The sequence below is a fragment of the Dipodomys spectabilis genome, unplaced genomic scaffold (genome assembly GCF_019054845.1).
Source record: "Dipodomys spectabilis isolate Male_0828 unplaced genomic scaffold, ASM1905484v1 ptg000157l, whole genome shotgun sequence".
Classification (NCBI taxonomy): Eukaryota; Metazoa; Chordata; class Mammalia; order Rodentia; family Heteromyidae; genus Dipodomys; species Dipodomys spectabilis.
Window position 1 is genome coordinate 8012501 of NW_024870834.1, and position 14071 is coordinate 8026571.

General features: G+C 45.7%; 1 protein-coding gene across 5 annotated transcripts in view; it reads left to right on the top strand.

Annotated features, from left to right (window-relative positions):
• Positions 1-378: 378 nt before the first annotated feature.
• The window catches only part of Foxn3 (forkhead box N3), a 371707-nt gene continuing 358014 nt past the window's right edge, over positions 379-14071 (top strand). For all 5 annotated transcript variants that reach the window (XM_042692487.1, XM_042692494.1, XM_042692496.1 and 2 more), the window contains exon 1: positions 379-461. The gene's annotated coding sequence lies outside the window, so the exon portion shown is untranslated. The remainder of the gene's footprint in view (positions 462-14071) is intronic.

Below are 14071 nucleotides of genomic sequence, written 5' to 3' on the forward strand. Positions count from 1 at the left end.
TCTTCCCACGGGTCACCCACCATCCTCTAGCCAGGATTTGTGCCTCAGCCCCCGGGCATCCGCACAGAGCAAAGCGGGTGCACGGGTATTGGGGAGGGGGCCTCCCTCCTCTTTCGCTCCCCCCCCACCCAGGCCCACCCCGCTGGGAGCCGGCTGCCTGCCGGTAGGTACGTGCGCGCACCGGCGGCGGCGGGAGCCGGCCGCAGGGAGGCCGGGCCGGGCGGGCGCGCACTAGGACCCAGCGGGGCTCCGGGCCCGGGTGGGAACCGCGCCGCCGACCCCGGGCGGGCGCCGGGCGCTGGAGCCGGGATTCCGGCCGTGCTCGGTGCAGCTCGGCCGGGCGGGAGACGGCGCGACCCGGCGGCGGTGGGGGGCGGGGGTCCCCCCGCGAGTGCACGCCGCCGCCGCCGCCCCCCACCCCCGTGCGGCCGCGAGGAGCAGCGCGGGGCCGGCGATCGCAGGTAACGAGCGTGGGGCCGGGCGGCCGTCCTCGCCGCGGCCGCCCGCGGCTCAGCATTGTCGCCGGGCTGCGGCGGCGCGGCGGCGGCGCGGGGGTCGCCCGGCGCCGGGTCCTCCGCGGGCCCCCGCCCGCCACTCACACCCAGCGCGGGGTGATCCGCGGCCGCAGCGCCAGCCCGGGCCGCGGGAGGGGCCCCGAGGGGCGCGGAGTTGGGTCTCCAAAGTAAGTTCATTAAAGACGAAACAAAGTTTCTGCGGGATCCGCCGATCGCCTGCCTTGGACGCGAGCACACGTCGGCGTCGGCGTCGGGGTCGGCGTCGGCGCGGGCCGGGGCGGGCGGTCCGCGTCCCCGCCGCCGAGACGACCCTGTCCGTGCCATCTGGGAACCCGCTCTGGCAGGCGGGGGGGGATCCCCGCCTCCCCTCCCCGTCCCCCTCCCCGTCCCCCTCCCCGTCTGTTTCCTCCCCAGGGCCCGGGCCGCGGCGTTCGCCGTGGAGTTTGGCGGGGGCAGCGGGCCCAGCGTCGCGTAACTGTGCGGCGATCAGTTCGAAACCCGTGGCAAAGCCGTGGGTCCGGGGACCCCGTGTGAACCCCCGCCCCTCCTCCCTCCCGCCCTGACACCCCGAAACTGGGGTGACTTCCAGAGAGGGGAGAGGGGGGTGGTGTTATTTATTTATTTATTTGGGAGTCGAGGGCAGCAAGAATAATTTCTTTTTATCACATTTTTATTCTTATTGGGGCACGTTGTGCCCCAGGAGAAACGATCCGGGATTAGCCAGCCCAGAGGGCTGGAGAGACTCTTTCCTTCCTTCCTTCCTTCCTTCCTTCCTTCCTTCCTTCCTTCCTTCCTTCCTTCCTTCCTTCCTTCCTCCTTCCTTCCTTCTTTCCTTCTTCCTTCCTTCCTTCCTTCTTTCCTTCTTCCTTCCTTCCTTCCTTCCTTCCTTCCTTCCTTCCTTCCTTCCTTCCTTCCTTCCTTCCTTCTTCCTCCCTTCCTTCCTTCTTTCTTTCCCGTTCTTGTGTCTCTACTCTGAGAATGGCTCGGGGAGGTAATGATCCTGGGGGAAGTGTGTGTCGTCGTTGTTGTTGTTGATAGCCGTGGGGGTCATTAATGGGTTTGGACGGGTTGCTGGGCTGCTCACCTGAGCGGAGCAGCTGGGACCCCGTGGCAAACCGCGAGAGTCTGGGTCTGGTGGGAAGGAGGAGGAGGGAAGGAGGAATTCCTCCCCCGCGGCGGCCCGGGCGGGCGGTGCGTCTGGCTCATTGAGAAACAGGGGGATCGCCTTCCTTGGGCTCTGGGAAGAGATCCTGTGATTTCCTTTTGTTCCCTGGTTTTTCATTGATCGGGCAGCTCTAGCCCCAGAGAGGGTGCCCAGCTCTGAAGACAAGCACAGACACCCACCCACCCCAGCTCCAACTCTCTGATTGGTTGATCAGATTGAGACTTAGGCAGTCACCCCCCAAAATCTCCTTTTAATTTCAGATCAGCCTTCTCCTTGGCGGGGCTTTCTGCAAGATTGCTTTTTTTTTTTTTTTTAATCCCGGTTGCATTTTGCTCTAGAGGCATTTTTTTTTAATGTATGTGTGTTTAATGTTTGTTATTGTTTCTCTCCAGATCAAGTAGGCCATTTTGGTGACAAATTTCTTTGCAGACGTCAGCCACTAGCTTACCATTGATAGACGGTTAGCACGCTTGCCATACCTGCTCGATGATTTCCACTCCTCCAGTGGCAGAGTGCAAGTTGTTTAACTTAGAATTATTATTAATCTTTTTTTTTCTCTAACTGCTGTTTGATCAGAGTATTTCAATAGCAACATCAGCAGATGGGTGCTTAACTGTGTCATTACTTTGGTAATTTAAGTGTTTTGACCATTAGCATGTTCCACACACTAAATCTAAGCCTTGCAGACAGGGAAAGAAAAAAAGACAATGAAAAGCGAACAATCAAAAAAACGAGCTTGCCCACTGTTAGAAGAATCTGCCTTGAGCTGCACGCATTTCACTTCCAAGCAAAAGGGCGATGTTGTACATTTAAGGCTTGCGAATAGAAGAGACGCTGTGAAATGTGATAGCTGGACACCACCATGTAAAGCCTTAAACAAAATGTAAGCCTTTAAGTGCTTTATTAAAGAGACACAGTCCTAGAAGTTGTTAAACCTATAAGCACTTTTCTGATTGGTTAAAAAAAATTTTAGACACAGGAAGTGGATGGTATCTAATAACCCAGGAGTGGAGAAGTGGTTGTCATGGAAACTGAGAAGAGTAACCCCACTCCACCCCCACCCCCACCACACGTACCTATACTACCCTGACCACCACTTAAAAAAATAAAACAAAAATCCAGCATCCCAGATGTTGGGGGAACAGGCTGCTCTAAAAGCTTTCCCACAACATTGAAACCTGAGACTGTACCTGTCAAAGCAATGTCATTTTACAACAACAATCCCCCAAAAATGCAGCCTCTTGGATTTTGTAACTGTGTTTATCACATTTTTTTTAATTGAAAATCATCCAGAATCGGGGTTCAGTGGCTCATGCCTGTAATCTCAGCTACTCAGGAGGCTGAGATCTGAGGCTTGTGGTTCAAAGCCAGCCTGGGCACGAAAGTGTGTGATACTCTTTATCTCCAGTTAATCAGCAAAGACAGAGAAGTGGAGCTGTGGCTCAAGTGGTAGAGTGTAAGCCTTAAGTGAAAAAGCTCCAAGACAGCACCCAGGCCCTGAGTTCAAGCCCCAGGACCAGCAACAACAACAACAAAAGGAGTTTAGGGAATGCCTGAAAGCCAGGACAAACACTGGAGCTTATTTTATTTTATTTTGCCACATTTGAGTTGTGCAGGGGGGAGGCTGGGGAGAATGTACCTGTACTATTCTCATAGTAGACATACAAATCAGTGTGATTCCAGAATTACTCAATTCTGGAATCACACTGATTTGTATGTCTACTATGAGAATTCTCCTGTGAGCCACCAAGATTCAAATGTCACCTGTGAACGGGGAAGGGATGGTGGATCATTTCTGTTTGCCAGAGGGTTCAAAGTTGAGCAGCAGCAATGCAATTGAAAGACCCCAGTTTGTGTTGGATCCTATTCTAAAGCCTCAAACTGTGTGTGAGGGTGGGGGCTAAGCCATCTAGCGCTTTCTGGGGTAGAATGATGGTGTTCTTGGTAGCTGAGGAGTGAAAGAAAAACAAAACAAAACAACAACTTCTAAATGGAAATTAAAAAAAAAAAAAGAAAGAAACTTTTCAAAACTGCAAATGCTATTATTTGGTTGATTTGGAAAACTATTTTTCTTTTTTTGGATGGGGTAGAATGTTTTCATTTTTAGAATATTTTGGAGTTTTTTAAAACCAGAGTGGAAAATATTTCTACTATGTTCATAATAATGATGACAAGAAGAGAGAAGAGTTCCGACACCTCCCTGTCACCCGCCCCCTCCTGTGGAAAATCACTGAGTCGCCATTCCCTAAACTTGAACTTTAAAGCTCATCTTAGCCAAGCTCTAGTGGCTCATGTTTGTTATCCTAGCTACTCTGGAGGCTGAGACTAGAGGATCAAAGTTTGAAGCCAGCCCAGACAGATCTTATCTCCAACTGACAGGCGTAAAGCGGAGGTATGATTCAAGTGGTGGAGCTCCAGTTTTGAGTAGAAAAAACTAAGAATGAGAGGCCCTGAGTTCAAGATTAAGTACCATCTCACATATACACATAAAAAGCTTTCTCATCAGTACAAAGCCAATACATTTATTATAGTTTTCTCTTCTTGTCCATAGTAGTCTTTAACTATTATGTTCCCGATATTCATTTAGAAAAAAAAAAGCCCCCAAACGTCCTTCCAGTTGTGGTAATTTATCATAGCCTTGCTTGAAGTTGATTGAAAATGGTCAGTGTTTAAACTTACTCAAATTACAGTTTGATCTTAAAGAGCATCGGATTTCTGTTTTCATCAACTGATTTGGGAAGGGAGGAAGTAGAAGAATTCCTGTTTTAATGTTAATTTGCTAACCTGTGTGTCATGCAAGGACTTTCATGTCACTTGGGTGGTTTTATATAGATTTCAAAATTCTAAATGATCAAATGTGGGGTGAAAGAGGTAATATTGAATGCCACAAGCAGTCTCGTAGCAAAGGATTTCCTGCAGGGAGCTTTCTTATCTGTGGGTATGTTCATTCGCAGGAAACATGTCAGTTGCCTGTTTTTACAAACTGAAGGAAATGAATGGGATTTGTTGGTTTCTAGAACCTTCCTTCTCCAGGGTCTGTCACAGAGTTTGCTCAGAACACTTCATTGAGAGGGACTTTTGAGGAATATAATTAATTCACTTCTGCTTATCTCTTTTTTGACTTTGGAATTAGAAAAAATCCTTACACTACCACAGACTACTTCTTTTACCAATACAAATTAACAAGATGTTCAGTGCAATTCCAATTCATTTTCATTTGTCAGATCGTTACTCATGTAGTCATTGAAGCTGGCATTTTTTGATAGCGATGCCAAATTTTGAATAATTATTCCAAAATAACAACCAAATGCCAGTCTCAATTTTGAATTAATGCAGGAAAGCAAAGGGAATGAGACAGCTTCATTCTCCTCCCCGATTCTAAGAAAACGGTCCATAAAGAATACATGTCAGCCAGATGCTCGGTAGCTCATGTCTGTAATCCTTGCTACTCAGGAAGCTGAGATCTGAGGATGGAGATTCAAAGCCAGCCTGGGCAGGGAAGTCCCCGAGAGTCTTATCTCCAATTAATCACTAGAAAATCCGAGTGGAGCTGTGGCTCTCGGCGATAGGGCACTAGAGCACAAACGCTCAGGGACTGAGCCCAGGCTTGGAGTTCAAGCCCAGGACTGGCCAAAATAATAATAATAATAATAATAATAAATAGTTGTCAGATATAGGGTAATGTTATTGCCCTAGCCAAAGGTGAGAGAGAAGGACAGCCAAAGCCAGCCCTGAGAACATTGAAAAAAACCAACCTTAACTTCAAAAGCATTGACTGCTTCAAAGACTAAATTCTTTTTTGGATGTTGAAAATAAGTACATTTAATTGTTCCAATTCATGTGTGTTTCTAGGGGAAAAGGGTGGAGACAGGGAGGGACAAGAGTGTGTGGATCTCCATTTTCAGCCTGGTAAGTGGGCTTCAGAGAGCCTGGCGCGAGAGGACCATTTATTGCAATGGTTTACAGACATGTGTGTTTAATATTCAGCACCAAATGGAATCTTCTGCGAGACCCTAACCTATGAGTTGAATAAAAATAGAGCTCTTAAGCCAGATATGGTAGTACATACCTGTAATCCCAGATCCTTGGGAGGCACAGATCGGGAGGATCACAGATCGGGAGTTAACCCAGGTAAGAAGATCATTGTTTCACAGTTCAAGCAAGACCCATCTTACTGGGCAGTGGAGGCGCCTCTGTAATCCTAGCTACCCAGGAAGCATAGCTGTGCTGATCATGGTAAAGGCTAGTTCTGGGCAAAGGCATGAGACCCTATCTGGAAAAGTAACTGAAGGGGAAAGGGCTAGAGTCATGGCCCAACTGTTAGAACGTCTGCTCAGCAGGCTCAAGCCCCTGCCTAATTGGTTATTTGGAGATGAAGTCTCCTACACTTTTCTGCCCAGGCTAGCTTCCCACCACGATCCTCTTGTTTCTCAGCCTCCTGAGGAGCTAGGATTACAGCCACCAGCATCTGACATTCACTATAGTTTTACTAGAAGGCACGGGTATTATTTATTGTCACCTTAGAGTCTGTCCTACTGCTGTTCTTCTATTAGTCAGTGAAAATAATTTCCTATTTAGTGTCATTCATGAAATGAAAGTTTGCCAAGCTATATAAATCTGCTTGGCAGGGACTCGGTAGTATTTTTGAGTGTTGAGTCAAATGATAACACAGATGATACTTGAGTATCATCAAATATACCCACATTATCTCCTTTATTATGAGATTGTACTGCAAGATGCCGCATGGAAATGGAGCTCACTTGTTCACTTTGGAACCCAGAGTTTGAAGGCTTTCTAGAGGCAGTGGACGGAGGGGAATCGCTGTGGGTTCTCCTCCTCCCCTCCCCCTTCCCCTTTCCCCTTTCCTCCTTCCTTGCTTTTCTGGACTGTTTTATTCACATCCTCACCGGCTAGGAGGTAATCAGCCGAGGATTCAGGCAAAGTGTCTGTTGCCCAATTGTGCTTCTTAAAGAGCACAGCCAATCTCCTAGCATTGATTTTTTTCTAGAGGCTCCACAGTTGGGGTGTCTGCACAAGTAGAAAGGACAGACCCTTCTCTACATTTCTGCAGGGACTTCCATTGTCCTTCTAATCAGTGTTCCAGGGAGCCACAGAGCTCCAAGCTTTTCTTTTCCTTTTTTTTTTTTTTTTATTTCCTCTCTAAAGATGAAACTGGTCTCTAAGCACAAAATAGTTGGCTGCGGTAGTAGATGAACATGATATTGGACACCATTTATTTATTGAATTGCGCTGCATGCAGCTTTTTTTTTTTTTTTCCTGGTTAGGCTGTTTAAGGCCATCTCCCCCCTCTTCCTCCTCCCTACACTGCAAGGAAGACTTCAGGCCACCACCGCCACAAGAAGCCAATGGGATGGTTGGTCCCAAGGCCTGTGTATAGCGAATGCAGACACAGCTGCTTTGCAACTGGGCACTGCACTCCAAAGGCCTTGGGGGCTTACTCTGTGACTCGATGAATGCACAGTCACCCAGTACCAGGCCATGGCTGAGGGGATTTGTGGAGGATTTCTGCAAATGAGGTACCATGTATGTCGGTGCCGTGATTTGGAGGGTAGCCAGCCCCAGTGGCGCGAGGGATTTTAGTGTATTCTACAAGGCAGGGTTTAGATCACCTATGAGATATCTTCACACCCTGACATTTTCTGATTCAGGACATGTTAACACTTCCAGGGGCTTTCACCTGCAATCCTGGCTGTATAAGGACTAGTCCTGTCGAATTTGGTGACCAGATTCAACCTGGTGGAATAGTCTTTTGAAAAAGAACTAAGTAACTCTGGTGAGACTGACACCAGTGGATGATTTATAGAAAAGTTGTAAACTGGGTACCACTGGCACAGACCTAGAATCCTGGCTACTTACAGTGGCTGAGCACTGAGGATCGTGGTTCGAAGCCAGACTGGGCAGCCATAGCTGAGAGACTTTTTTTTTTTAATGTCAGTTTTGGGGCCTGAACTTGATCTGGGCATTGTCCCTGAGCAATTTTTGCTCAAGGCTAGCACTCTACTGCTTTGAGCCACAGCACCACGTCTAGTTTTCTGGTGTTTAGTTGGAGACGGAGAGTCTCATGGACTTTCCTGCCTGGGCTGCCTTTGAACTGGGATCCTCAGATCTCAGCCTCTTGAGTAGCTTGGATTACAGGTGTGAACCATTGGCACCCAGCTTGAGAGACTCTTATCTTTGATTCAACAGAAAAAAAGCCCAAAGTAGAGGTGTGGCTTAGGTGGTAGAACACCAGCATCAAGCATGAAGCCTAAATGAGAATGGGAAGCCCTCAGTTCAAGCCCCAGTACAGACAGACAGACACACAAATCATATCACACTGAGAAGGGGCCTTGGTGTCTCAGGTGCTGTTTCCTGCATTATGGATAATGATTCTCAGAATAGTCATGTTTGAAGATTTTTTACTTATTTATTTTGCCTGAACTCGGCCTGAGTGCTGTCCTGAGCTCTTCAGCTCAAGGTAGTGCTCTACCACTTGAGCCACAGCGCCACTTCTGGCTTTTTCTGCTTATGTGGTGCTGAGGAATGGATCCCAGGGCCTCATGCATGCAAGGCAAGTGCTCTTCCACTGAGCCACCTTCCCAGCCCCAGAATAGTCATGTTTTACTTTGCATTCACATGCCGTTCCCCAACTGAAGAAACTGAGGTAATTGCTTTCTTAGAGCTACCTGTTCTGAGCAAGCCAATCAGTTCTCAGTTCCAAGTCCCCAGCTCCATGTTCCAGTTACTTTCTACCCACTGGCCACCAAACAACTCTTGTCCTGACTGTTTCTATCCCCAGTGATGGTATCTTCTTCCATACTAGAAATGGACTCTCTTTCTGGATAAATCGCACACTGACTGGGATGAGGGCTGTTTGTTGTGATTCTGGCAAAAAGTAGGATTTTTACCTCTTGATTGTGTTCACATAGCTGACCATAATGACAGGTTAAACTCCTTTCTTGGTGTTTCTTTAATTTGCTGTTGGTCTTGGGGCTTGAACTCAAGTCATAGGCTCTAGTCCTTAAGCTCTTTTCTCAAGGCTAGCGCTCTACCACTTTGAGCCACAGCTCCACTTCTGGTTGTCTGAATGATTAATTGGAGATAAGAGTCTCATGGGGACTTTTTTTGCCCAGGCTGCCTATGAATGACAGTTGTCAGATTTCAGCCTCCTGAGTAGCTAGGATTGTAGGTGTGAGCCCCCGATGCCTAGCTCTTGGTGTTTATTTCTCCTCATCATTTAGATTTCCCTTCATCTACCTCCCGGCACATTCACTTACTTGGTAAACAAAAGGCTCTGTCATAGAATAGGATTTTCCTGAATTACCAATATATTATATCCAATCTGTTCGTGGCATTTCTAAGTCATAAGAATAGATTTCCTAGACATGTTCATGTTTAGAATTTATATGAATGGCTCAGCAAACTCCAGTGTGCAAATACAGTGAGGTCTCTTGGATTTCTTTCAGATTAAAAACACCTAGTTTAAGCTGGGCACAGTGGCTCAAGCTTGTCATCGTAGATACTTGTGAAGTGTAGATGAGAGGATCACAGTTCTAGGACGGCTGACGGCTGACGGCTGGGCATAAAAGGTCATGATACTCCATCTCAACCAATGGCTGGCACAATGGCACATACCTGCTAGCCCCAGCAACAAGGAGAAGCGTGAATAGGAGGATCATAGCTGGGCATAAAGAGAGAACCTCCCTTGAACACAGCCAACCTAAAAAGGAGCTAGAAGCATGACTCAAGTGGTAGGGCACCTGATTGGCAAGCATGAGACCTTGAATTCAGTTTTGATTACTGCCAAAACCAAAACCAAAACAAAACAAAAATACCAAATAGCTGAGCACTGGAGGCTCACATCTATAATCCTAGCTACTCAGTAGACTGAGATCTGAGGATTGTAGTTCAAAGCCAACCTGGGCAGAAAAGTCCATGAGACTCTTATCTCCAATTAACCAGCAAAAAGCTGGAAGTGGAGGCATGGCTCAGTGGTAGAGCACCTGCCTTGAGCACAAAAGCTAAGAGAGTACAAGATCCTGAGTTTAAAGCCCTAGTATACTAGTACCAAAACAAACCAACCCACTGGGTTTAACCCATCAGACAGAAAGATGTCCAGAAGGTCCTCCCCCAACACCCCATACCACTAAATCATATGGATCCCATGTAGATTTATACAACTGAAGTGGGTGTGTGTGTGGGGGGGGTTGTCAGTATGATTCCTTTTCTAAGCAGCATGCTCTGGTTCTTGCTAACGCAAGGGATATTACAAGCCAAGGCATTGACTAATCATGGCACAGTGCCTTAGAACATGTGAGAGGAATTGGAACGTGGTACACAATTTCAGTGAAGGAGGTTTCTGGTCCTTCCTACTGCTCTTGAAGGGGTCAGGTGAAGGGACAGGACTTGATGGGACATTTCATATTTCACAGATGGGTTTTGATGTGCTTCACGTGAGTAAGGCATTGATGAAGAGAAGCACTGATGACATATCTATCTCTCTCTCTCTATATATATACACATATATATGTATAAATATGTATGGTAAGTTGGCAAACATATATATATATGTACACACATACGGTAAATTGAGCAACTACTGCATCCCAATCATACGCAGTAAGGATACAAGGATAGAAGGATGAGGCAATCACTTGGAGACTGCATACCACCTGCTCTGACACTGGCAATGTAAACGTAGCTCCACTGAAGTTTGAATTCTAAACTGATCTGCACAGCCTGAGGCGTGGCCCTCTCCCTGAGCTCCTTGCTGGACTCTTATGCGTCTTGCTTTGGTTTAGATTGCTCAGAGAATCGGAGGGTGGGCAGTTGGTTTTGGAGACCGTCCAGGGAGGATGAGGGGGGACACCCCATGTAGGACCTGGCTTTCTACATCACGGGCATGGGCCTGCCGTCAGGAGCCGCTGACCCCTGACTGGAGCAGGCAGCCCAGGCTGTACCTGAGAGCTGCTCAGGGACATCTGGGTGCCCTGGGCCGGACACTAGGATGTAAGGCCTATAAGGGATGATGCAGCGCCTAAGTAGCTTCAACCACCATTCCGCGTTCTTTAGCTCCTCGCACAGCCATGGACGGACTGTACAACTGCAGATGTGTCAAAAGAATATCCTTTTAATAGTCCTTTGAACTTCAACATGAATGAAGATCCAGCAAGCGTGGTTTTTTTTTTTTTTTTTCAGTCTGAAGAATGGGAACAAAAGAAATAGCATGAAAGTTCAGAGTCTAAACGTAGGAGAAGAAATCTTTATTAAAGCAGTCTTTTTCTTCTCGCTCTGTCACAGTCATCATCCTCATCTCTGAGGCCAGAAGTCTTGGTTGATGTGCATCTATAATTTATCCCCAAGGCTCTTTTCCTGTGTCCTCTGCCCCCTCTCCCCTCATCTCATCTGGACTCTGAGCGCCTCTCTCCCACAACGGACAAGTGACCTGTTCCTCGGCCCTTCTCCTTTCTTTTCTTTTTTTTTTTCTTTTTGGCCAGTTCTGGGGCTTCAACTCAGGGCCTGGGCACTGTCCCTGAGCTTCTTTTTGCTCAAGGCTAGCACTCTACCACTTGAGCCACAGCATCACTTCTGGCCTTTTCTGTGTATGTGGTACTGAGGAATTGAACCCAGGGTTCCATGCATGGTAGGCAAACACTCTACCACTGAGCCACCTTCCCAACCTCCCTTTCTTTTCTTTACTCCTGAAGTTTTCTCACCAAACCACTCCCCAAATGCTCTACTTCTCATTCAAGAAACTCGCCCCTATATTATCTACTGACTGCTATGTGACTTTAGCCATGTGAACCATTTAACCTGAGGCTCTAGTCTTCTGTTCTGTTTCTATAAGTAATAGGGAAATGGAACTCAGGCAAGCAGGAACCCTGAAGGGATGATTGGGAAGGCTCAGTCAACTGGTTATTGAGCTCTTTGTATCATTGTGTCAATCTCTCTCTCCACTGAGAATCAAGGGTGGCTTCCAGATACCACCCTGACCACATCTGTTCTCCATTACCTAATTGTTTTAAGTCTTTCTATAATCTGGCCTCACCCATGACTGCTCACTTAGCCTGGCCCCAATTTCTTTTTGTCTGTGATGATGTGTGGGAGAGGGTATGGAACTTGCTCTTCCTTTCACTTATTTTTTTGGTGCCAGTCCGAGGGCTTGAGACTCAGAGCCTGGGGTGCTGTTCCTGAGCTTGGTTGCTCAAGGCTAACGCTGTACCATTTTGAGCCACGTGTCCACTTCCAGTTTTGTTTTGTTTGTTGTTCGTTTTTTATTTTTGTTTTTTTTTTAGTGGTTAATTGGAGATAGAAGTCCCATGTCCTGCCTGGACTGCTTTGAATTACAATCCTCAGATCTCAGCCTCCTGAGTAGCTAGGAATACAGGTGAAAGTCACTGTCACCTGGCTTCTTTTTACATCTTACAGAGATGCAGCTAATTTGGCATCCTCTGCTGGGTGGCTGAGGCTCTCTAGAGCCAGGTCTTGTGCCTATGTAGTGCTGTTTGTGCAGCTATGCCCATGGGTGAATCTATGGTTTCCTGCAGATGGGCAGTCCTGGGATCTTACAATGCCATCCCTTTAACGTTAAGTCAAGCTTGTTAACAGGATTGTTTAAATCTTTTCTACTTTTTGATTCTTGGCTAGGTCTATTTCCTACTAAAGGATATGAATTAAGATCTCCCACTAGTAGACGGTTGGGTTTTTTTTTTTTTTTCTTTCTGTTTGGTACATACACATTTAGAATTCTTCTGTGTTCTTGGGAAATGGAACCTTTTCTTTATATGAAGTAATGCTCCTTACCTCTCAAAATGCTTTTTGCTTTCAAGTGCATTTTGTCTGATGCGAATGTAAAAATATGAGACGACAATGGGACTTCCCTTTGATTTGTTTTTGCTGATACTTGTTTCTCCATTCTCTGTGTTTTTTTAAGCCCTTTGTTCCCTAGTAAGCAAGAGCCATCTTTTATATGACATATAGCTGGAGGTGGTTTTCATATAGTCAGTAATTACCTATTAACCCAACTATGCAACACATTTATATTGTAATTACAAATATATTCCAGTTTATTTTTTCAATCTTATTTGTTCTTTCCATTTTCCCAGCCTCTTCTATATTTCCTTTTTTTATTTCTTGCTTTCTGTTGAATTGATTAGGATTTTTTTTTTCCTATTTCATTTTTTTTTTTCCTGTAGGCATTTGATAGTTCTATACTCTTATGATTCTCTTACTGGTCCTCTAGAAATTTAGTATGAATAGTTATCAAAGCCTAAAGCTAATTAGTATTTTTTCTCCCAAACAAACATGAAAAACTTTGGCCCTTAACTCCCCTTTTCCTCCAATTGAGGTCCCATTTTGCTCAGAGTTATAGTTATAGTTATTTTAAATCCCAGAGGTCAGAAAGTTTAGACATTATCATTCTTGTGTGAAACTGAAAATGTGTGTTTCTTCTTACTATGTTTCATACTTTTAATTCCTTCATATCCACATCAGTTCATATAATGAAAATAAATTAACAGAAACTTTCAGTTATTGTTTGATGGAAAATGTCTCTTTTCAGCATGTTCTTACAATAGAGTGATCATAGGTCTCAAGCAAAACTTTGCTAGGTATAAAAGCAATACTTTTCTCTGAGCATATTAGAAATGTTCCTTTGTTTTCTCATCTCTGTGAAAGAGAAATCAATGTTAGTTCTAATTGTCATTTGTGTTGATGGTCTTCTTTCTTCCAGAGTATTTTATGAATGTTTTTAAAATAGTCTCTGGCAGCCGGGCACTGGTGGCTCACGCCTGTAATCCTAGCTACTCAGGAGGCAGAGATCTGAGGATCGCGGTTCAAAGCCAGCCCGGGCAGGAGAGACTGTGAGACTCTTATCTCCAATAAACCACCAGAAAACCGGAAGTGGCGCTGTAGCTCAAGTGGTAGAGTGCTCGCCTTGAGCTGAAGAGCTGAGGGACAGCGCCCAGGCCCAGAGTTCAAGCCCCAAGACCGACAAAAAAAAAAAAAAAAGTCTCTGGCTTTCTGCAATTTGTGGTATTTTTTAATGTATTTAATTCCTGAGTTTTGGAGACTAAATTTGTAAATAGAATTTTTCATCAATTCTGGAAGAGTCTCAGAGTATTGTGCATATTCTGGATTTTTTTTTCTCTAAGACAAATATGTTAGACTTTTGTTCTTTATTCTCTCTGTGTTTTAACTTCCCTTTCATATTTTCTATTTCTTCATATTCTTCATTCTAGACAATTTCTTCAGTCTTCTCTATTCTGTTGTGTCTCATCTATCCAGTCTTGCACACTTCTTATATATTTGTCCTCTTTCATTATTATTTAAACATTTACTTATCTTATTTTTTAGCTAGTTCTGGGACTTGAACTGGAGCCTGGTTGATTTC